Source organism: Arachis ipaensis, chromosome B09, assembly GCF_000816755.2.
Source record: "Arachis ipaensis cultivar K30076 chromosome B09, Araip1.1, whole genome shotgun sequence".
Classification (NCBI taxonomy): domain Eukaryota; kingdom Viridiplantae; phylum Streptophyta; class Magnoliopsida; order Fabales; family Fabaceae; genus Arachis; species Arachis ipaensis.
In genome coordinates, this window is record NC_029793.2 from 43367331 (window position 1) to 43391146 (window position 23816).

At 37.0% G+C, this 23816-nt stretch overlaps 1 long non-coding RNA gene across 1 annotated transcript in view; it reads left to right on the forward strand.

Annotated features, from left to right (window-relative positions):
- LOC110266722 overlaps positions 1 to 18661 on the forward strand; it is a 23305-nt gene extending 4644 nt beyond the window's left edge. Inside the window, exons 2-3 of the long non-coding RNA XR_002354223.1 lie at positions 10652 to 10663; positions 18651 to 18661. This is a non-coding gene — a long non-coding RNA (uncharacterized LOC110266722). The remainder of the gene's footprint in view (positions 1 to 10651; positions 10664 to 18650) is intronic.

Sequence of the window (23816 nt, forward strand, 5' to 3'; positions counted from 1 at the left end):
TGTAAGACCCAGAACCTTTGAAAAGTCTTTTTATGATCAAGTTTCAAATCATATAGTTATTTACAGCCTTAATTTCAGAAATCATTTTATTAAAGATAATTAAGGCAAGTTTTGATTTATTGAACTTGAGATAATTTATGATTATTATCCAATTTTATAATTATTGGATTATTTTCTATATTTAAAGTATAAAGTTGATAGTTGTGAAATAATAAGGGTTTTCATATGGTTTGGATTAAATAATTAATATTTTAAAATAGTAATACTGCTATTTTGGGAAAATAAAGGATTTAACTATATCATCTCTAATTATTTGATTTGGGCATTTTATTGAAAATAATTTGTAAAGTTGATGAGCAAATAGTATTTTCCTATATGATTAGTGTTGGAGTTAATTTGGGTTTCAATTACTATATTATCCCCAATTTCATTTGCAATTACTAAAATGCTCATAACCCTAATTTTTGAAATGAAACCCTAACCCTAAAAACCCTAACCCGACCCGGTTTCCCCACAGCTGCTGCAGCCTTCCCTTCTAACAGCAGCGGCAATACACGCAATTCTCCTTGATTTCCATGAAAGAGAGAAACTGAGGCAGAGAGGGAGATGGAGACTGAGTTGCGGCAGAGGAGAGGCGGAAGGAAGCTCATCGTGTTGCCGTCGCCGCGCCACCGCGCCGTCGCGTTGTTACCGTCGTTGGAGAAGCTTCGCGCACTGCCGTCACTCCCTGGCGCCACCGCAGAAGCCGCCCTCCCCGATGCCATAAATCGCGAAGAAGAGAGAGGACTCGCGCCGCCTCCGCCACTGTCAATCTGTCGAAGCTGGCGCGAGGAAAGAGGAGGAAGGGGCGCTGTCGTGCGCCGTCGCCGCCGCACCTGGGCATCGCTGCTGCAAGCCTTAAGACGTTATACGTGTATGCGGAAGTTGAAGCGGTAGGTGTGCAACGTTATGAGTTGTGAGCATTTTGTTCCTTGCAAACGGGTTTGTGGTTGTCAGGCTTGTGATCAAATTTGCGGTTTGTAAAGTGCTTGATGGAGTTGGAAAGTTAAAGCTTTGAGGTTGGTGTGAGATTAGTGTGCGGATGTTGAGCACGTCGTTTTAACTCCATCCTGTTTTCTAGCCTTTGATGCCTTGCCCTACTATCACATGATTGACTCATGTTATCTTTTGCATTGAGCCTATCTTGTAACGTTTGCCTGGCAGTTACACTCCTACCTTTGCATCCTTATGCTTATGATAATCAAAGTATTTGAAAATCATATATATGATTATATTTTGAGATACTTTTGCTTCTTCTTTAAATGTGTTCAAGGGTGAACTATTATGGAATTACTTTCATTCTGTATCAATTTTCGAGGGCGAAAATTTTTATAAGGTGGGTAGAATGTAAGACCCAGAACCTTTGAAAAGTCTTTTTATGATCAAGTTTAAAATCATATAGTTATTTACAGCCTTAATTTCAGAAATCATTTTATTAAAGATAATTAAGGCAAGTTTTGATTTATTGAACTTGAGATAATTTATGATTATTATCCAATTTTATAATTATTGGATTATTTTCTATATTTAAGGTATAAGGCTGATAGTTATGAAATAATAAGGATTTCATATGATTTGGATTAGATAAGTAATATTTTAAATATTAATACTACTACTTTAGAAAAATAAAGGGTTTAATTATATTATTTCTAATTATTTTGATTTGGGCATTTTATTGAAAATAATTTATGAAATTGATGAGCAAATAGTATTTTTATACATTATTATTAATGGATTAGAATTTATTTCTAATTACTATAATATCCCTACTTTTATGTGAAATTACTAAACTAGCCCTAACCCTAATTGAATCCACATTTTCCCCTTCTTCCTAAAGCCAACCCTAGCTGCAGCCGCCACTCCCTATCAGAAACACAAGCACTCCTCTGTGAAAGAAAAGAAAGGAACGAAGAGAGGAGAGAATAGTGTGCGACAGGGGGAAGGAGGAGAGAAGCGGCGCGTCGGAGCCGCAGGGTCTCGCCTCGCCGTCGTGTTGCCGTCGAAGGAGAGGAAGCCGTGGACCATAGTCACGGGCGGAAGAGAAAGCGCGAGCCAAGGCACGCGAGACGGAGCCGCCACTGCTGGGTCGCCGTCCAGCCTCGCCCCACCTTCCAGCCTTCATCACCACCGCGTCCACGCCGTGCCGCCGCCTCTGTTCGTCACACCGTCACTCCTAGCTGCGCCGTCGCCAGTCGCGCGAGAGAGAGACGCGCCGTGAGGAGGGTAGCCACCGCGCTCAGCCGCCATCACTTCCTGCCACCATCGAAGCTCGCGTCACTGTCACTCATGGCCGTCACTCCTACTGTGCTCCATTCGGATTCTGGGTTGAGCGCGCCGCTGTTGCCGTTGGAAGCCGCTGCTGAGGCCGGGTTGCTATGGTGGTTGCTGTCCTTGTCAGTAGCGGGAGAGGATGAGACGCGATGATGGTGGGTGGTTCCCCGCCCTTGCTGCCGTGCCGTCAAAATCTGCTGCCATGGCCGCCGGAGCTCCGGGCTGAGTTTCTACCACTTGAGACCCTGCTGCCACCGTGTTCCACTGCCGGTAAGTTCTTTGAGTTTGGTTTCTGTTCTGTTGGAATTTCGGAAAGGTTGTTAACGCCGCGTGGTTGTTACAGTTACCGTCACCGGGGTTTTTGCTCGCGATTGTCACTTGGGGTTACTGACGGAGCCACTGCCGGGTTGATAGGGAGCTGCGACTGCTTCGTTTTGTGATTTCAGTGAGTATTTTGATTTTCGAAAGCCCTGCGTTAGTGCTCTGTTCCGTGTAATAAAGTATTTGCGATGTTAATGGTTTTAGGAGTTAGAATCCGGTTTGCTTATGCCGCTTGTAGCGGTTTCTGCTTTCGAGAGAGCAAGCCGAGTCGGGTTCTGATTGTCGGTGATTTCGGGCAGAGCGAAAAGAGTTCAGTTGACACGCTTGGGTTAAGTTTTGCTTGCCGAGGTAGGGGCGCTTTCCAAAAACTATAGTTTATTATTGGAATTATTACATATGGGTACTGATGTGAGATATTGTGTACTTGGTGATTGTATCTGCCTTATGTATCAATTGATTGACTCGAATGACTATGGATGTTGGTTTGGCTGAATTGTTGTGTGGCTTGTGAAATGTAATGTTTGAAGTTGATTCTTTAAATATTTGAAATGAGTTTAATCCGTTGAGGATTGGTTTGAATTGAGTCAATTATTTTGATGATGTGAAAGATAGAATGCTCTTGAAATCCAGCCTGGGTTGTTTTAATTGCTCTGGTTTTGATAAATGATTTATTACTGAACCGATTCTTTAAAGCTTTATAAATGAGTTAAATCGGTTGATATTGAGTTGATTTTTGAAATGGTTTCCTTGAGGTATGCCATTGAGGCGACTGTTGGATTTAGCTTGCTTTTGAATTGATTTCTGGTTTTGAGCTGTTGAAAAGGAATGAGAAACTTTGAAACTTTAGAAATGAGTTTATTCGGCTGATAATGATTTGATTTTTGAAACGGTTTTCTTGGAATATGGAATTTAAATGGTTGTTGGATTTGGCTTGCCTTGAACTGATTTTGGATTTTGGGCTGTTGAAAAGGATTGTGGAACGGTTTAGTTGGGAAAGTTGTATGATATTCTGTGAATGTACGTCATCGAACGAAAGTATTTTTGGGAGCGGTTTCACGGTTTAAGTTTTAAACAGGCTCATATTTTAGTATTAAATAGTATAAAAGTCGTCGTAATATCCGAGCTATCAGAGTTGCGCAGCCGGAAGCGTGAGCTTTGGTAGTTAGGGTGTTACACTCAAAGTCTTGGTGGTAAGTATTATAGCTTAGTGGTATTTGATGACTATACTAAGTTTGGATGGATTCTTTTTCTTAGCTCATAAGAATGATGTCTTTCTTGCTTTTTTAACTCTATGCAAAATGATTCAAAATGAAATTTTTTTAAAAATTGTTTTTTTACGAAGTGATGATGAAAATGAGTTTGGAAAACAACACTTTGATGAATTTGGTATTTCATATATTTTTTTATATCCTAGACTACCTCAATAAAATAGAGTTGTTGAAAGGAGAAATAGAGCCCTTCAAGAAACGACTAGGGCTATGTTTTGGTGAAAATAAAATTCCAAAATTCTTTTGGACTTAAGCCATATTTTGAACCAAATCATCATTAGAAAAGTTTTAAAGAAAATACCATATGAGCTTTGAAAAGGAGTACCACCCAATCTTAAGTACTTTCATACTTTTGGATGCAAATACTTTGTGTTAAACACTAAAGATATTTTTAAAAAATTTGATCCAAAAATCTTATGAAGGTATCTTTGTTGGATATTCAACCACTACTAAAGCTTATAAAGTTTGCATCAAGAAACATGGAATAATTGGGGAGTTCATACATATCATTTTCTTATGATTCTAACTCTATTTCAAGTGTTGTTGAGAAAATTGATGCAGGAACTAAGATTGCACAAAATTCAGATAGAATTCAAGGAAAAGACAAATCTGAACCTTCAATGGAAGATGCTGTTCACAATTTTGCAAACCAGAATCTAGGAGACGATTCTATTTTATCTCTTACTGTCCCAGAGATTTCTGAAATCTCAATGGAACTGTTCATGATCATACTCAACCTGAGATCACCTCACAAAAGCCAAGAGAATAGAAGTTCTTAAAGAACTATCCACATGAATTCATCATTGGAGATCCCTCTCATGGAGTTACCACAAGATTCTCAAGAAGAAGGAGAGGCAAATTCAATAACTTCGCTCTTGCATCAGAAATGGAACTCCCAAAATGAAAAAAATAATTGAAGATCCTTCTTGAATAAAAGCAAAGGAGGAAGAACTGGTCCATTTTAAGATCTCGCTGAGATCGTGTGAATAGGAGCAGCATTTCAGAAATTTGTTGTTGTCTTGGAAAATCCATGTGTGGACAAGCAAGAAACAAGCTACTGTTACTCTGTCAACGGCTGAGGCCGAATATATATCTCAACTTCCTCTTGTTCTCAATTGACTTGGTTTAAAATACATCTTGCACATTACGAATTGCAAGTCAATAGTATCCCTATGTTTTGTGACAACTTGAGTGCAATAAATCCTTTTTTTTAAAAAAAAATCATGTTTTACACTCAAGAACTAAGCACATTAAAGTAAGATTTCATTCCATAAAAGAACATGTGCTAAAGGGAACAATTGACATTCAATTTGTGAAATTGAGAACCACTCTGGGGACTGTTCGTTGTTGAGTTCTTTTAATTAAATATGCTTAAAGATTTTTCTGGTTGTTTTTGTCTCTCAAGTTACAGGAGACAAAACTGGGCAGATAATGACTCCCTCTAGGTTCCATGAAGTTTAGACTATGTGTTGATAATTTTAAATGAATTTGGATCTGAACTAAATCTTTGGTGGTCAAATGTGTTTCCTTAAAACCACCACTAAGCCCAAAAGAAAGTTGTTTTGTTTTATGTAGTGGGTCTCATTTATTGTTTTGATCACATACACCAAAAAGAAGAGTATTTGCATTCATCATTTTTCAAGTCAAATCAGTTTCAAAATCTTTTCATTCTTTTATTTGACTTGTCATTTCAAAACTGCCTGTATTGTTTTTAAAATTCAAAGTTCTTTGAATTTCATTTTATTGAATTGGTCTATGCTTTCAAAGGATTTTTGAACATTTAAAGCAGTTATTATGATAACTTTTCATCTTCTCTACTACTCCCATTTTTCTTTACATATAGAATATTTTTACCTTGCATTTTTGAGTATTTTGGTGTCAATCTGAGTAATGAAATCAAAGACAAAATTTTATATCTTATGGGTAGTGGTGCTGTAAAGAAATCTCAGAAAAAGGGCACAAAGGCAGCCAAGGACACAATTTTGAAAGAAGAGAAAGATCCTCTTGCAATCGAGGATGAGGGATCTGATGTCTAGTCCAACTTGATGCAGCTGTTTTCTTATAATCTATTTTTTTGATGATATATTTTACAACTTTTGTTGACACTAACACTTATACATGTTTTGCACTTGTGGATTGCATATTAAACTGTTTTTGTGTGCAGAATTACCATTCTCGATAACAACAGGGGGAGCAAGCATTGTGTGAAAATAAATTGAAATAGTTATAGTGAAACAAGTTGAATTTATGATGCTTGAGACTGGCTGCAATTTTCATTGTTTTACACTATTATTTCACGCAGCTATGTGTATGCATATTGGTCTGATTGTGAATATTGCTTATACTTATTATAGTTTTTGTTTTGTTTTGGTATCTGAGTTTTTTTAGGCTGCTCCATGATGTTGTTGCTGAAAAATTGTTTCTGAAACATTGGTTTATCATTATTTTTGTTTTATTTTTGGATTTCAGTTGTTGAACTCTGTTGGGTGACTGTAACCTGGCTTTTACTTTTTTACATGCTCTACACTTTTTGCATATATGGTGAACTATTTTTCCATGCAGGGGGAGAAAGAAAAGTGAATTGAAAGGCTGCTGTTTGTTTTTATCTATGATGATAATGTTTGAAGCTGCTATTGTTGCTGTTTGTTTTTATCTATGATGATGTTTGAACTTGCTGTTTATAACTTGAATTTACTACTATTTATTATTTAAATTTATGTTGAAAAATCTACTATTTGATCTAGTTGTGAATATTGTTTATAGCTTAGAATTTGAGCTTGTGAATAAATAGTATTTAATTAACTTTTGGTTTAGCTCTGATTCATGCTTGTTTCAAGGAGGGCTGATGATTTTTTGTGAATTGATAAGAGTCTTGCAAATTTTTAACATATGATGTGTCCCTCCTTGATGACAAAAGGGGGAGAAAAATGAAAGAAGGGCTGAATTGCTGAATTGAAGCTATTTCTTTGCTGTCCTGTTTGGACATGAGCATTTTGTTTGAACATGAGCATTCTGTTTCATATTTGTGCTCTGTTTAATATTTGTGCTATGCTTTGTGCTCTGTTTTGGCTCATTGTTTTGAGCACTTTGTGTTAGAGAATTTAAACTTGAGCTCTGATTATATTTTGAAAAATTTATTTGCTCAAATATACATATATGTGCGGTCTGGATCATATTGTGAAAATAATGGCTCGGTCTTAAAGGTTCCATGTTTTGAAATCTTTATCTTCCTGGAACTCTTTAGAGCTTGTATACAGGTGATGTCTTTCTTGAATATTTTGTTAATCAGGCACAGATTAAGGGGGAGCACATTGAACAAAAGAAAAGGAGAGATTTTGGCAAATCATCAAAGGGAAGTTATCCATCCTAATTACTCTTTCAATTTAGTTTAATAATTTTTGTCATCAAGGGGGAGATTGTTGAGTTTGGCAAACTGAAATGATGATCAAACATTATTAAAATGTAAATTAAGAAATTATTAAAATTATTATTAAATATTTTATTTAATAATTTTCAATAGGTTGTTTGATGATTTATGTTCAAATGTGCAGGCAAACAATTTAATTTCCTATTGGGCCAAAAAGATAGAACAGCCCACTTTGGCCAAAGAATTACTTTAGCTTTGTGCAAAAATCAATTCAAACATAAAGTGGCTGAAATTTGAAATGAATATAAGCCCAAATCAAAAGCCCATATTGATAAAATAAATAAAGAAGGAAATGACCCAAGGAAACCATACAACAATCACAATACAAAGGAGTCTAATTTTGATGAAGCATGGTTCGGATACCCACTCCCCTCTGGAATGGAATCCAAATTTTAATTGAATTAAAAGCATGCCTTCCACAGATGCCTTTCTCAATGGGTGATGGATTTCAAATTCAATTAACTAGTTTTAATCCTTGGAAACAGGAAAGAGAAAGTTGAAATTGATTTGATGGAATTAATTAATTTCACACGTTATAAAGCATGGGGGAAAGAAATGGATAATTAACTCATTTTAATCTCCTTCTTTACTCTCATTGAAAGATTTTCTTTCGTCTCTCTCTTCTCTCTCTTGGTTTCAGATTGTCACTTTCATCAGTGAAAGAAAATGGAAGAAGTTATCAGAGGTAGAAGCAGAGAAGCTAGATGCAAGCAAGAGGCCAAGGTGATGATGACCCTTGCAAAAAGAAGATCCAAGGCATGGTGTGGCTGAGATCTTTACCACAATAGGTAAGATGTGGTGAGGAAGTCTCAAGATCTCTATACCTAGAAATGGAAGCAATCCATTTTAGTCAGAGAAGAAGATCCCTGAGGCATGGCTCGACTCTACTTTTTGTTCACCCATCACAAAAGGTAGCTAGAGAGGCTACGTGAAGGAGGAAGCAAAAGTGGAGCAGGAGGAGCTGTCATAGATCAAGTGTTCATCAAGGGTCAGGAATCCTTCTTGGGGACCAAGTCAAGATGGAAGGCTCAGATTGATGAAGCTTGAAGAAAAGGGATGAGAGAGAGGTAATTGCATGTTGGTTTAGCTTTTGGTTCCCTCTCTCTTCTCTCTGTCAGAACTGGTTTGGTGTTGAAGAAGAAGAAGTTGGCTCGGTTGAATCATTTCAACCTTGGAAGCTTCCCCATCTATAATAAGGGTGAACGGCTAAGGCTTGAGACAAGGAGTGAGAGCACACGTTTGGGTTCCCATAACTCTTTGAGCTATTTATTCTTCTCCTTCATGGCTTTCATTAAATATTTCTTTTTCTCAGTGAGTCTGTCTGTGTTTCATTGGTAAAAGGAAAAATGTGAGGTTTTGTAAGAAAAAGCCAATGAGTGGAAAAAGGCAGAGAGTTAAAGAAAAGCCAGAGAATTAAAGAAAAAGCCATTATTATCTCAGAAATTCTTTGTATGTATTTCTGTTTTGTTGTCATGATCCTGAGGGGATCCCATTGCAAGTTAGGTTAGCACTTTGCGGTTGAAAGCTAGATTGAGGTCTAATCAAGTTCAGGTTGGGGTAGAATCTGGACTTGTTCCCTTGCAAGTTGGGTTAGCACTTTGCAGTTGAAAGTTTGGTAGGTGACCAAGTCAAGTTCAGTTTTGGGGATAGATTCTAGACTTGTCCCGGATAGGAATGGGTAGTTCCTATGGAAGAATTGGTGTACGTAATTTGTTGATTATAGTGAAATTCCGTCATTGTTGTGATGGAGACTAGATGTAGGCTGCATTGCACTTAGCAGCTGAACCAGGATACTTCTGGGTGTGATTCTCTCTTTCTCATTTACTCCATTTCTGATTCTATTGCGTAGGAGACAAAATTGAAAAATATCTCCTAACCGGTTACGAGACAAAAAGAAAATGTCTCTTGACTTGTTATGAGACAAAAAGTAGAAATATCTCCTGAAGCTATCTTAAAAGGCAGAAAGTAATATTTAGCAAAAAGATGGGCTAAGATTCAACCCCCCCTTCTCTTAGTCACTGATTACCATTAGGAGGGTTTTAAGGTGTTTTGAGCTTGGAGAGAAATTGGACAAGGTATGATTTCAGTTTCTTGTAGTTAATATATAATGTTGCGTAAAACTTAGGCTAGCGGCCATTAAGATATGTCTGAATTATATGCTTGATTGATTGAATGTATGTGGTGAATTGTATGAGTGTGATTGTGATGATGGCATTGAAATTAGTCGTTAATATATGAATTGTGATTGGATTTTGAATGGTGAAATGAATTAGAGGTTTGAATAAAGATTTGATTTAGTATATGGATAAAATGTGATTAATGATGATTTCTGATGCGGTGGAATGTATGTTAATTATTATTGTTGATAATGATTGATGATAATAGTGGGAATCGTTGGATTTGTAAGTGAAAATTATTGAATGAATTGAAGGATTTAGTTGTTGGATTGGTTGTAAAATGAATAAAGAGTATGTAATAATGTGTAGAAGTTTTGGTATTGAATTAGGTGGGATTGGTTTGGTTTTGGATTGAGAATTTTGGAAAATTAGAGGATTTGAACTTTTCGTAAAAACTTATGTTTGACCAACTTCGGTGGGCAATAACTTGGCTTCTAGACCCCAAAATCTTGTGAAACTTGTCTTAAATAAAAATTGGATCTGTGAAATTTAAGACATTCGAAGAACGGACTGTAAATTATTTTTAACGAAAAGGTTATGTGTATTTAAAGTTTGGTGTGAAAAACTGGTTTTCTGAACTTAACAGCTTTTTTTGGAGAAATTCACATTCATGCGTACGTGGGGAATGTCATGCATACGCAAGTCCATGGTGCTGTCCATACTCTCGCATACGTGAAGGTGGTTCATGTACGTGACCTTTGCAACTTTTGAACTCATGCGTACGCCGGTGGCATGCATATGCATGACCACTTTGTTTTGCTAAAGTTGTATTTATTTTTTGAGTTTTTAACCATTTTCCTAAATTTTCAAACTTTCATAACCCCTGTTTAAGGTCCGATAACTTGTTTTAGGCTTGAGAATAAGTGTAAGCATGATTATCAAGTAAAATTGATGAAGTTGAATAAGAGTATAGATTAGAGTGTTAAGGATTATGATGGGTTGATGAGAGGTGTGATAAAAAGGAATGATGATGATTAAAAAAGAATTGAGGATGACGAGGTTGGCTATAAGAATGGTGGATGATGATGATTTATCTTAATTATGATTTTTGAATGAATTGGAAATGGATTTGGAAATGAAATGAAATCTAATTGAGATATGTGACCGGGTAAGATGCAGTGGCATTATCCACTTGCTCCGGGTAAAAGTTGAGACACCGGGTAAGTGGCATTATCCACTTATTCCAGGTAAAAGTTGAGATACCGGGTAAGATAGAGTGGCGTTGTCCACTTACTCCGGATAATGGTTTGAGACGCAAGGTAAGATTCAAGGGTTGAGTTTTGTTACACTTGCTCTAGGTTAAGAATTTTAACACCGCCTGGGTAAGAGGCAAGGGTTGAGGTTGTCCCCCTTGTTCCAGGTTACGCAGATAAAATACAAGGGTTACGGTTTTGTCCCACTTGCTCCTATTGTAATGTTCCTGTCCAGGGTTGGCCACTAAACATGTCGGGTTTGGCTATATAACTGATAGACGAGACTCATCAGCCATAGGGCAGACATGCATCCTATGCACTTGTATGTTTTGTTTAAGTATGCATTTGTTTTGGCTTGCCTATTTGATTAACTGTAATTAACTACTACTTGATCTAATTGTTGTATCTGCTATCCATATCTATATTTTTCTTGTTTGTATTGTATGTGTCTGTTTTTGAGAGATCCCTCATGTTGGCAGAGGTGACGTTGAGGGTTGTCCAATTGGTGATAAGGAGGTTTGCATATAATGGAAAAGGAAGAGTTAGACTAGAATCCTTAGATATAATTACCATAATTCGGGTATAGTGAGAACTCTATGATTTTGAGTATGGGTTGTTAGAGTTTAGAAATGCCTCTGGCTTCCCGAAACCTTATATCTTAACTATTTAGGCACTATTACCGTACTGAAAATCTCCAGTTCTCTTTCCATACATATTCTATTATTTTTCAGATGCAAGACGTGAGGTACTTCGCTGAACGTGCCAGAGACTCTTTGGCAGTGAAGATCTACTTTTGGAGATTTTGAATTTTGTATTTGTACATGTATATATGTAGTATTATCCACATTTGTATAGAATTTGTATTTTGTCCCTCTTAGAGGTTGACTTTAGAGAACCAGGATTTGTATTTTATGTTTTTGGTTTATTTTGGGCTATATATATATATACTTTAAAATCTTCACGTTTCGAGTGTGATGTGGTTTCTGTTTGTTTTGTTTATCCTTTTTTCAACGCTCCTAATTAAAACTATTCTTCATATATACATAAGTACATATTTTGTTTTTAGAGGTCGTAGTGCCTCACCACTTTTGGTTTACAACCTAGACGTAAAGCTTTGTGTGGTAGAGTGTTATAATATACACTTTAGATATTTTAATGTTTTCTTTCTAATTAAATTGTTCATTGCCTATAGTTTTAAGTGGTTGGTATGCTACTTGTTTGTGGTACACTGTATCTGTTTATGTTTGTTTTCTCCTATTATATAGCTTAAATTGTAGGTGTACATGCAATACTTTTTATGTCTATTATTCTCTCATGAAATTTTATTTTGCATTGTCCAATTTATTTGAAGGATTGACATGTTTCTTCATTTGTTGGGTCTTTTTTTACTTAAAATGCTCCATACCTCTAGTTTTAATTATTGTTGTAAATCATGGAAGAGAAATAGTACTTTAAGAAAAATAGGTAAGCGGTGAACATGATATTTTAGCAATATAAGATGCCACACTTAAAAATATTATCAGGATAGATGTCCACCACTAGATATGTGTGATTATATATTCATGTTTTGTTTGTTTGTTTAGTTATTGTCATGATAGATGTCCACTAGATATGTGTAATTATATATGTCATATTTTATTTGTTTCTTTGGTTATTGTCATAATAGATGTCCACTAGATATGTGTGATTATATATTGGTGTTTTTTTGTTTGTTTGTTTGGTTTTAGATGCTTACTCTCAAATCCTTGATTGGATTTGGTGATGTAACTACTATAAAAAAGATTCATAAATGATGGTATTTTTATTATGAAGTCTAACTTTGTCTTAAATAATTTGAAAAAAAATTGAGTTTGATTATGTTGTTGGCATTAAATGGGTACTATGGTAGCATTTGGAAAAAAGATTGAGATTGAGACTGAGATTGAATGAGTAAGACTGAGACTGAAATAACTCAAATAAGTCTCAGTATTATGTTTGGTGTAAAAGTGTATAGGACTGAGTTATGTCTCAGTATCCTGTTTGGTTTTATATAGAAATTGAGACAAAAATATTTGAAATTATAAAATTATCCCTAATTTTAAAATGAAACCCTAACTCAAATCCTGTTTCAATTTCCAGCCCCTTTCTTTTCTCCCCTGAGCTCCAACTGAGAAGTGAAGGAATCATCCAGTCAATCTTGCCGCCGGCAGCAGTGCCAATGATCCCATCGAGTAAGGTGCAGGTTATTTATCCAAATACTAAATAGTAGTAAGAAAGATGAGAAAGTTATGGTTAACAACAACACATTTTAGTTTTAACACAAATCTGGTACTTCACTTTATTCCATTAAAATCAATACCTCAAATCAAATATATTAAGCCAAAACAAATTGCATGATTAATTCCAAGTCTACCCACATTGCATCTAAGTCTCAAAATTGAAAATAAATAGAAACAGAAAAATATACCTAAAATTGGAGGAAGATTTATGCATATATAATAAAAGGTTCAAAAACATCAAAGCAAGATTAATCAGACAACTGACGTAATCCCCATTAAACAATCTAATAAAAAGAAGAAAAACCAAAGGAAGGTAACCACGCAACATTATCAAAACCAGTTTAGAATATCCAATCAGGACACAAATTTTGATCAGACTAACTAACCTAAGTCACGGAAGCTACGTCGATGACAAGGTGGTGGTAGACCTAGCAACGACAATAGGCAGAGGCTGCAGCTGGGGTCTTTGATGCTTGTCCTGCGTAGGAGAAGATGAGGAGATGAGAACACTGGCTATAAAGATGAAGGTACGGCAGCAACTCACTTACCTCGCGATGGCTACGATGGGTGACGATGCAACTATGTTCCTGGCGATGTAAAGATGAACAAATGAGAAGATTTGAGAAGTAGTCATAATTTGATTATGATGCACAGAAACTTGTCTCTCAACAAATTTCCCTCGGCAAGTATACCGAATTGTCGTCAAGTAAAAACTCACAATAGAGTGAGGTCGAATCCCACAGGGATTGATTGGTCAAGCAACTTTAATCAGAGGAATGTTCTAGTTGAGCTACAAAGAAATTGAGTTGATGTTTGCAGAAACATAAATGGCGGGAAAGTAAATAACAGAAAGTGTAAATGCTGGAAATAAAGAGCAGAATGTAAATGGCGGAAAGTAAATTGCAGAATCTTAAATGGGGATTAGGGGACGTGAACATAAAAGTAAATGGCAGAAAGTAAAAAGAATGGGTAAGATCAGAAATGGGGATTCATTGGGCTCAGGAGATGTTGTATTCTCCGGATCAAGTTCATTCTCATCTCTTCCTCAATCAATGCATTCATTGATCTCCTTGGCAATCTTAAGTGATTGGATTCCAATTCCTTGGCAACCCAATCTCTCAAATCTTGATCAATAGCCAATTCCTTGGTCTAATTGCTCATGAGAAGAGATGAAGTATGGTCACTGATTATACCACATGTATTCCCAAATCAAAGTGTTAGTAGGATTATATGTCACTATATCCATCCAAACCCAAATTCGGTCCAACATGAGAAAGCATTTCTAGCATGATCTCTTCATTCCTCTTCCAAGGTTTCGAAGAGATCCAAGTATGAATAGCTTCTTTTCCAAGACAACTACCCAATTGGATGAAGATTGAAAGCTTTCTAGTAAAATAAAGAGAAAAGAAAGAAGAAGAATGATGAAAACTATTATTGATCCATCAAATTACAACAGAGCTCCCTAACCCAATGAAAGGGGTTTAGTTGTTCATAGCTCTGGGAATGGAAAGCGTAAATGAAAAGTACATTCTGAAACTAAAACTAGAAAGTGCAGGGAAAGTAAAATATACAGAGTGTAGTTCTGCAAAATACCAAAAGCTGCTTTACTAGTTCAAAACTACTCCTATATATACTACTCTTCTGATCTTCTAGTTGGCTTCTTCAAGTCTTAGATATGGGCCTTTGGATCTTTAGTTGAAGCAGTTACAATCTTCAGTGGGCTCAGCTTTGCTTGCAGAGAAAGTGTGAGTTAGGTATGGACGTTAGTTAGGACGTTAGTGGTGTTAACGTTAAGTGAAAGTGTGGGTTTGAGAACGTTAGTGACGATCACCTTTCTCACTAACGTTCCAAGCCAAAATTGATTCACGTTAACTTCAACGTTAGTGGCACTAACGTGACCACTAACGCTGCCTCTTGGTCCTTCGCAAACGTTATTGGCATTCACCTTTTCCAATAACGTTGCTTATTGCCCCTTTTCCCCACGTTAGAGTTCACGTTAGTATAGCTAACATGACCTTTAACGAGGACATGCCTATTCTTTGAGAGCGTGTTGGAGCTTCACTTCTCTTCCACGTTAGCTTCCACTTTAACGTAATTAACGTGGCAACTAACGTGGGCTATAATGGCTTTCGAAGGCGTTATTGGCGATCACTTTTCTCATTAACGTTGCAAGCTAGCTCCCATTCCACATTAGTGGTCACGTTAATTAGACTAACGTGGTTCTTCCTTGCTTCCTCTGTCCTGAAAGCAAGCAATTAAAGTGCATCAAAGCTCTATTCCAAGTCATGAGATCATGCATTATCCAATTTGTCATTAAATTCATGCATAATTCTCATGAAATCATGTAAAGTTCACAATGTTTGCTTGAATCAAGATGTAAGTGAATATCTACCCAAAACTTGCTTATTTGCTTAAGAAAATGCATGAAACTACCGTAAAACAGTAAAAGAAAGGTCAGTGAAACTGGCCAAAATGCCCTGGCATCACAACACCAAACTTAAAGCTTGGTTGTCCCTAAGCATGTACTGAAACATAAGAATGATGAATGAAAGAACAAGAGGAACAAGTTCTTATTATAGAAGTAAAGCTCTTGGTTTATGGGGTTTCATGCATAGCAACTTAGGTTCATTCCTTTACTGGTTTCCAAGTCCTTATCATGCTTTTGAAAACTTGCTTGGTTGCATCCTATGAGATCCTTATTCTTTGATCCTCCCCCTTTTCATGGTTTATTGCATCCTTAGGCTAAGTTCTCTGTGATGAGCGGATAATTTATACGCTTTTTGGCATTATTTTTAGTATGTTTTCAATGTAATTTAGTTAGTTTTTATTATATTTATATTAGTTTTTAAATAAAAATTACAATTTTGGACTTTACTATGAGTTTGTGTGTTTTTCTGTAATTTCAGGTATTTTTCTGGCTGAAATTGAGGGAGCTGAGCAAAAATCTGATTCAGGCTGAAAAAGGACTGCTGATGTTGTTGGATTCTGACCTCCCTGCACTCGGAATGGATTTTCTGGAGCTACAAGAGTCCAATTGGCGCGCTCTCAATTGCGTTGGAAAGTAGCCATCCAGGGTTTTCCAGCAATATATAATAGTCCATACTTTGCTCAAGGATAGATGATGTAAACTGGCGTTCAACGCCAGTTCCATGTTGTAGTCTGGCGTTAAACGCCAGAAACAGGTTACAAGTTGGAGTTGAACGCCCAAAACAGGTTACAACCTGGCGTTTAACTCTAGAAACAGCCCAGGCACGTGTAAAGCTTAAGTCTCAGCCCCAGCACACACCAAGTGGGCCCCAGAAGTGGATTTCTGCACCATCTATCTTAGTTTATTCATTTTCTGTAAACCTAGGTTACTAGTTTAGTATTTAAACAACTTTTAGAGATTTATTTTGTAACTCATGACATTTTAGATCTAAACTTTGTACTCTTTCACGGCATGAGTCTCTAAACTCCATTGTTGGGGTGAGGAGCTCTGCTGTGTTTCGATGAATTAATGCAACTATTTCTGTTTTCTATTCAAACACGCTTGTTTCTATCTAAGATGTTTATTCGCACTTCAATATGATGGATGTGATGATCCGTGACACTCATCATCATCCTCAACCTATGAACACATGCCTGACAACCACCTCCGTTCTATCTTTGATTGAATGAATATCTCTTGGATTCCTTAATCAGAATCTTCGTGGTATAAGCTAGAATCCATTGGCAGCATTCTTGAGAATCTGGAAAGTCTAAACCTTGTCTGTGGTATTCCGAGTAGGATTCAGGGATTGAATGACTGTGACGAGCTTCAAACTCACAAGGGCTGGGCGTAGTGACAGACGCAAAAGGATCAATGGATCCTATTCCAGCATGAGTGGGAACCGACAGATGATTAGCCGTGCGGTGATAGCACACCTGGACCTTTTTCACTGAGAGGACGGATGGTAGCCATTGACAACGGTGATCCACCAACACATAGCTTGCCATAGGATGAACCTTGCGTGCGTGAAGAAGAAGACAGGGAGAAAGCAGAGATTCAGAAGACAAAGCATCTCCAAAACTCCAACATATTCTCCATTACTGCAGAACAAGTATTTAATCCATGCTCTTTTATTCTTTGCAATTCATACTGATAATTATAATTGATTTCCTGACAAAGATTTACAAGATAACCATAGATTACTTCAAACCAACAATCTCCGTGGGATCGACTCTTACTCACGTAAGGTATTACTTGGACGACCCAGTGCACTTGCTGGTTAGTGGTACGAGTTGTGAAAAGTGTGATTCACAATTCGCACACCAAGTTTTTGGCGCCGTTGCCGGGGATTGTTCGAGTTTGAACAACTAACGGTTTATCTTGTTGCTTAGATTAGGAAAATTTTGTCTTTTGGGTCAGAGTCTTTTATATTCTTTTCAAAAATTTTTCAAAAATATTATTTTTCTTTATTAGTTTTTAGTTTTTCTATGAGTTTAGTGTCATATTTTAAGTTTGGTGCCAATTGCATGCCTTTCTTTGTCTTTTAAATTTTCAAATTTGTGTTCATTGTTCTTTCTTAATCTTCAAGTTGTTCTTGTTTATTTTCCTTGTTTGATCTTTAGTTTTTCTTGTTTTGTGATTTTTCTCGTTTTTCTTGTGCATTTTCAAATTATTAGTATCCAAAATATAAAAATTTTTATATATTAAATACTTTTTTTTAAAAACACTTTAAATTTATAACTCAATTGGCTAGAGCGTTGTGTTTATGTTCATGGTAATTGGCTATCTCTTTCTAAAATCTTTTCAAAAATAATCTTTCTTTGATTTAATCTTGTGTCAATTTTTAAGTTTGTTGTTTTCTTGTTAATTTTTCTTTGGTTTTCGAAAATTTTATTTTGGTTTTCTAAAAATTTTAAGTTTGGTTTTCTTTCTTCATGTTCTTGTTGTTCTTGTGAGTGTTCAAAGTGTTCTTGAGTCTTCCTTGTATTTTGATCTTAAAATTTTTAAGTTTGGTGTTCCTTGGTGTTTTCGCTCCAAAATTTTCGAAAACAAGGAGCCTTAGATCTAAAAATTTTAAGTTATGTGTCTTTTGTGTGTTTTTCTTTTTCATCATAAAATTCAAAAATCAAAAAAATATCTTCTCTAACTATTTTTGAGCTAATATTTCGAAATTTTTTCAAAAAAAATTCAGATTTTTATTTTAAAATTCTATTTTATCTTATCTTAGTTTTAAAAATTTTAAAATTCAAATTTTTTTCAAAAAAAATCATATCTTTTTCAAATTTTTATCTTATCTTATTTCAAATTTCAAATTTCAACTTTCAAAATTTCAAAATTCAAATTTTAAAATTTAAAATTCAAAATTTAATTTTCAAACATAAAAATCAAATCATTTCAAAATTTAAATCTCTTTCAAATTCTTATCTTATATTATTGACTTTTTTGAAAATTCAAAATTCAATTTTCAAATTTCAAATTTCAAATTTCAATTTTCAAATTTCAATTTTCAAAATTTCAAATTTCAAATTTCAAATTTCAAAATTTAATTTTCAAATTTCAAATTTAAATTTCAAAACTTTTTAATTTAAATTCCTTATCTTCTCTTACCTAGCTTATCTTATCTTTTCTAATCTCAAATCTTCCAGTAGCTTTGAGTTGAATCCTCAGCTCATTATCATGGTGCAACAAAGTTGCCAGTATTTTGGTCTTCCACAGGAAGAACCTACAGAGTTTCTGGCACAATTTTTATAAATTGCTGACACAGTACATGATAAGGAAGTAGATCAGGATGTCTACAGATTATTACTGTTTCTATTTGCTGTAAAAGACCAAGCTAAGAGGTGGTTAAATAACCAACCTAAGGCTAGCATAAGGACATGGAAACAGTTGTCAGAAAAATTTCTGAATCAATACTTCCCTCCAAAATGGATGACACAGCTAAGGCTGGACATCCAAGGCTTTAAACAAGGAGATAATGAATCTCTTTATGATGCCTGGGAGAGATACAGAGAGATGCTAAGAAAATACCCCTCAGAAATGTTTTCAGAATGGGTGCAGTTAGACATCTTCTATTACGGGCTTACAGAGAAAGCTCAGATTTCTCTAGACCACCCAGCTGGTGGATCTATACACATGAGAAAGACAATTGAAGAGGCTCAAGAGCTTATTGATACAGTTTCCAGAAATCAGCATCTGTACCTAAGCAGTGAATCTTCCAGGAAAGAAGAGGCTAAAACAGTAACTGCTGAACTCAGTCCTGCAGAACAAATTACTGAATTCAATCAGCAATTGGACTTTCTAATAAAACAGCTGGCCGAATTCAAGGAGATACTACAAGACACAAGAATGGCTAATCTGAATATGGAAGTACAGTTGAAGCAAACAGAACAGCAGTTATCAAAACAAATAACAGAAGAGTGCCAAGCAGTTCAATTAAGAAGTGGGAAAATATTAAATACCTCACTTCAAGGAAGCAGGAAGCCAAGAAATGAACAAACTGCTATTCAAAATCCCTCTGAGGACAGTAAGAGCCCAAAGAGGAATAACTCTGGCGTTCAAACGCCAGAAACAGGCAGGGATTTGGCGTCAAACGCCCAATAGAAGCTTAGTTCTGGCGTTCAAACGCCAGGAACAAGTAAAGAGTTGGCGTCCAACGCCAATCCAGCTTCTAACCCTGGCATTCAAATGCCAGTGAGGGATCAGACACACACAAGTGCTGATAACAACCCCTCTAAAAAGGCTTTTCCAACCACTTCTGTAGGAAATAAACCTTCAGCAACCAAGGTTGAGGAGTACAAAGCCAAGATACCTTATCCTCAAAAACTCCGCCAAGAGGAGCAGGATAAGCAATTTGCTCGCTTTGCAGACTATCTCAGGATTCTTGAAATAAAGATTCTGTTTGCAGAGGCACTTGAGAAAATACCCTCTTATGCCAAGTTCATGAAAGATATCTTGAGTCATAAGAAGGATTGGAGAGAAACTGAAAGAGTTCTCCTCACTAAGAATGCAGTGCAGTCATTCTGAAAAGCTTCCCAGAAAAGCTTAAACATCCTGGGAGCTTTATGATACCATGCATATTAGAGGGTAATTGCACCAAGACAGCTTTATGTGATCTTGGGGCAAGCATCAACCTGATCCCTGCATCCACTTTCAGAAAGCTTGGCTTGACTGAAGAGGTCAAACCAACCCGGATCTGTCTTCAACTTGCTGATGGCTCCATTAAATACCCATCAGGCATAATTGCGGACATGATTGTCAAGGTTGGGCCATTTGCCTTCCCTACTGACTTTGTAGTGCTGGAAATGGAGGAGCACAAGAATGCAACTCTCATTCTAGGAAGACCATTCCTAGCAACTGGACGAACCCTCATTGACGTCCAAAAAGGGGAGATAACCCTGAGAGTCAATGAGGATGAGTTTAAGTTGAATGTTGTCAAAGCTGTGCAACATCCAGACACATTAGACGACTTCCTGAGCGTTGATATTATTGACTCCCTAGTGGAAGAGGTCAATATGACTGAGAGTCTCGAATCAGAGCTAGAGGACATTTTTAAAGATGTTCAGCCTGATCTGGAAGATTCAGAGGAATTGAAAGAGCCTCTGAAACTTCCTCAGGAAGAGGAAAAACCTCCTAAACCCGAGCTCAAACCATTACCACCATCCCTGAAATATGCATTTCTGGGAGAAGGTGACACTTTTCCGGTAATCATAAGCTCTGCTTTAAATCCCCTGGAAGAGGAAGTGCTACTTCAAGTGCTAAGGACACACAAGACAACTCTTGGGTGGTCCATAAGTGACCTTAAGGGCATCAGCCCAGCAAGATGCATGCACAAGATCCTATTGGAGGATGATGCTAAGCCAGTGGTTCAACCACAGAGGCGGCTAAATCCAGCCATGAAGGAAGTGGTGCAGAAAGAGGTCACCAAGTTACTCGAGGCTGGGATTATTTATCCTATTTCTGATAGCCCCTGGGTGAGCCCTGTCCAAGTTGTCCCTAAAAAGGGAGGCATGACAGTGGTTCATAATGAAAAAAATGAACTGGTTCCTACAAGAACAGTTACAGGGTGGCACATGTGTATTGACTATAGAAGGCTCAATACAGCCACCAGAAAGGATCATTTTCCTTTACCATTCATGGACCAAATGCTAGAAAGACTAGTAGGTCATGATTATTACTGCTTTTTGGATGGCTATTCAGGCTACAACTAAATCGCAGTAGATCCTCAGGATCAAGAGAAAACAACATTCACATGTCCATCTGGAGTATTTGCCTACAGAAGGATGCCATTTGGGCTGTGTAATGCACCTGCAACCTTTCAAAGATGCATGCTCTCTATTTTCTCTGATATGGTGGAAACATTTTTGGAAGTCTTCATGGATGACTTCTCAGTATATGGAGACTCATTCAGCTCCTGTCTTGATCACCTGACACTAGTTCTGAAAAGATGCCAAGAGACTAACCTGGTTTTAAACTGGGAAAAATGTCACTTTATGGTGACTGAAGGGATTGTCCTTGGGCACAAGATTTTGAACAGGGGAATAGAGGTGGATCAAGCTAAGGTAGAGGTAATTGAAAAATTACCACCACCTGTCATTGTTAAGGCAATCAGAAGCTTTTTGGGGCATGCAGAATTCTATAGGAGGTTTATAAAGGATTTTTCAAAAATTGCAAAACCTCTGAGCAATCTGCTAGCTGCTGACACGCCATTTATGTTTGACACAGAGTGTTTGCAGGCGTTTGAAACTCTGAAAGCTAAGCTGGTCACAGCACCAGTTATTTCTGCACCAGACTGGACATTACCATTTGAACTAATGTGTGATGCCAGTGACCATGCCATTGGTGCAGTACTGGGACAGAGGCATAACAAGCTTATGCATGTCATTTATTATGCTAGCCGTGTTTTAAATGATGCCCAGAAAAATTACAGCTGCTTACAGTGGTTTATGCCATTGACAAGTTTAGATCATACTTAGTAGGATCAAAAGTGATTGTGTACACTGACCATGCTGCTCTTAAATATCTACTCACAAAGCAGGATTCAAAGCCCAGGCTCATAAGATGGGTGTTGCTTCTGCAAGAGTTTGATATAGAAATAAGAGACAGAAAAGGGACAGAGAATCAAGTAGCTGATCACCTGTCCCGGATAGAACCAGTAGCAGGAGCATCCCTCCCTCCTACTGAGATCTCTGAAACCTTTCTGGATGAGCAATTGTTTGCTATTCAGGAAGCTCTGTGGTTTGCAGACATTGCAAACTATACGACACAAGGTTCTCCTTCTGTAACCATGGAGAGGAAGCATGAAAAGCTTCTCTCAATACAGAGTCAAACAAAACCCCCACATTCAAACTCTAAGTTTGGTGTTGGGAGGCCACAACAAACTCTAAGTTTGGTGTTGGGAGATTCCAACCTTGCTCTGATTATCTGTGAGGCTCCATGAGAGCTCACTGTCAAGCTTTTGACATTAAAGAAGCGCTTATTGGGAGGCAACCCAATGTTATTTAATCATATCTATTTTATTTTCTTTTTGTTATTTCATGATTTATTAGGTTGATGATCATGTGAAGTCACAAAAACTACTGAAAAATCAAAAACAGAATGAAAAACAGCATTGAAAATAGCACACCCTAGAGGAGAGCAGTCTGGCATTTAAACGCCAGAAACAAGCACCAAGCTGGCGTTTAACGCCAGAAACAAGCATCTACCTGGCGTTAAACGCCAGAAACAAGCTACATTTGGGCGTTTAACGCCAGAAACAAGCAGTAGTCTGGCGTTAAACGCCAGGATTGCACAGCAAGGGCGTTTTACACGCCTAATTGGAGCAGGGATGTTAAGTCCTTGACCCCACTTGATTTGTGGACCCCACAGGATCCTCTACAGGATTTGTGGACCCCACAGGATCCCCACCTACTTCACCATTCAAATTCAAACCATTTCCCTCCCAAACCCACCAATTCACACACCTCCATCTCCTCCATCTTCTCCACTTCTTTCTTCTTTTGCTCGAGGATGAGCAAACCTTTTAAGTTTGGTGTGGTAAAAGTATTGCTTTTTGTTTTTCCATAACCATTTATGGAACCTAAGGCCGGAGAAACCTCTAGAAAGAGGAAAAGGAAGGCAGTTGCTTTCATCCCCGAGTCATGAGAGATGGAGAGGTTCATCTCAAGGGTCCATAGTTCAGTGGTAGAGCATTTGACTGCAGATCAAAGAGCTATGAGGAAGGAGCAACAAAGAAAAGGAAGAGACATAGAGGAGCTCAAGAGCACCATTGGTTCTTCAAGAAGAGGAAGACGCCACCCTCACTAAGGTGGACCCGTTCCTTAATCTCCTTGTTCTTATTTCTCAGTTTTTCGTTTACTATGCTTTATGTTTATTTATGTTTGGGTCTTATTACATGATCACTAGTATCTAAGTGTCTATGTCTTAAAGATATGAATGTCATATGAATCCATCACCTTTCTTAAATGAAAAATGTTTTCTGAAAAAGAAAAAGAAGTACATGAATTTCGAATTTTAAAATACTTTAATTATTTTGATGTGGTGGCAATACTTTCTGTTTTCTGAATGAATGCTTGAACAGTGCATATGTCTTTTGAATTTCTTGTTTATGAATGTTAAAATTGTTGGCTCTTGAAAGAATGATGAAAAAGGAGAAATGTTATTTGATAATCTGAAAAATCATAAAAATGATTCTTGAAGCAAGAAAAAGCAGTGAAGAACAAAGCTTGCAGAAAAAAAAATGCAAAAAAAAGAGAGCAAGAAAAAGAAAAAGCAAGCAGAAAAAGCCAAAAGCTCTTTAATCTAAAAGGCAAGAGAAAAAAGCCAATAGCCCTTAAAACCAAAAGGCAAGGGTAATAAAAAGGATCCAAGGCTTTGAGCATCAGTGGATAGGAGGGCC